A 1,176-nucleotide genomic window follows, 5' to 3' on the forward strand; every position below is an offset into this window, starting at 1 on the left:
GGGGGACTCGGGATGCAAACAATAGTAACAAATTAAGCCCCGCCCCTTATATGATAACCAAAAGCCGGTTGTTGCACATGTATTTACGATGTGGGAACATATGTTTAAGGCGGCAGCTAGCTATTGTTTGTTTCCAACATGGAATAATTTGTCTGATTCTTCCGTGTCCGAAAGGAACTCAACTGGGAGTTGTTTGATTTCTACTTGGAATGATCGGGATCATGTAAGAATATCCTACAACTTCGGCGCGTGTGTCACTTCAAAGCAATTAATGAGGGAGGTGAATTGGAGCTCACATGCAACCTTTGAATTCAATATATAAAAGGGGACATTTTAGTTAAATTTGTTTACTCATGATAGCCACACGCGAATCGCACATAACCAAGTCCTTCCTTGATTTGGTAATATTATTTTGAGTTACAAAATTGGAAGAGGAAGCATGCGTGAATAGATAAATAAGATTTCCGACTTATACTTCAAGGCTTGTCTCCGAATTAAGCAAATCTATGCTCCCCGACAAATCTTGAAGTAGGGGGCATTTGTGGACAATGATATTTTATTAAATTTAAATCCGCAAGAAATTCGGATTATATTCAAAATATATTAGTCCAAATAATTAAATTATGGGCTAATATAATTGGGTTAATTATTTAAGTTCAATAATACGGACTTAATTAAAGATCCGATTTCTATCAGTCCATTAATTTGGGCTATAAATAATGAGCCCACTTTGCTAAGCCCAAATGTCATCTTCCTAGAGGCCCACTTTAGTGCCACGTGTCAAATGACGTGGCACGCCAAGTCAAACAAAGAAGCCTATAGGGTCATGACACGTATCAAAATGATGCGACATGCCCTAGTCCAAATCAAAGGCCAATGAAGATGCGCCACGCGTACAAGTGACACGTTAAAAATCAAATATCGACGTGTCGACAATTCGATTGGTACCGAAAAACTGTCCTTATCACAACTCCTCCATCTGTACAACTATAAATGTGGTCTCATAATTGAAAGGGGGACAGAAGTTCTATCGTTGGCGAGAGGCTAGGTGGATCAAACGCAGCAGATTACCTCTACAAGCCTAAAAGCATTCAAGCAAGTAATTCTACTAAGTTCTAGAGATCCAGGCAAGATTCAAGACCAAGCTCAAAAGCCCTTGAATTCAAGTCCAAATCA

The sequence above is a fragment of the Lycium ferocissimum genome, chromosome 10 (assembly GCF_029784015.1).
Source record: "Lycium ferocissimum isolate CSIRO_LF1 chromosome 10, AGI_CSIRO_Lferr_CH_V1, whole genome shotgun sequence".
In the NCBI taxonomy this organism is placed as follows: Eukaryota; Viridiplantae; Streptophyta; class Magnoliopsida; order Solanales; family Solanaceae; genus Lycium; species Lycium ferocissimum.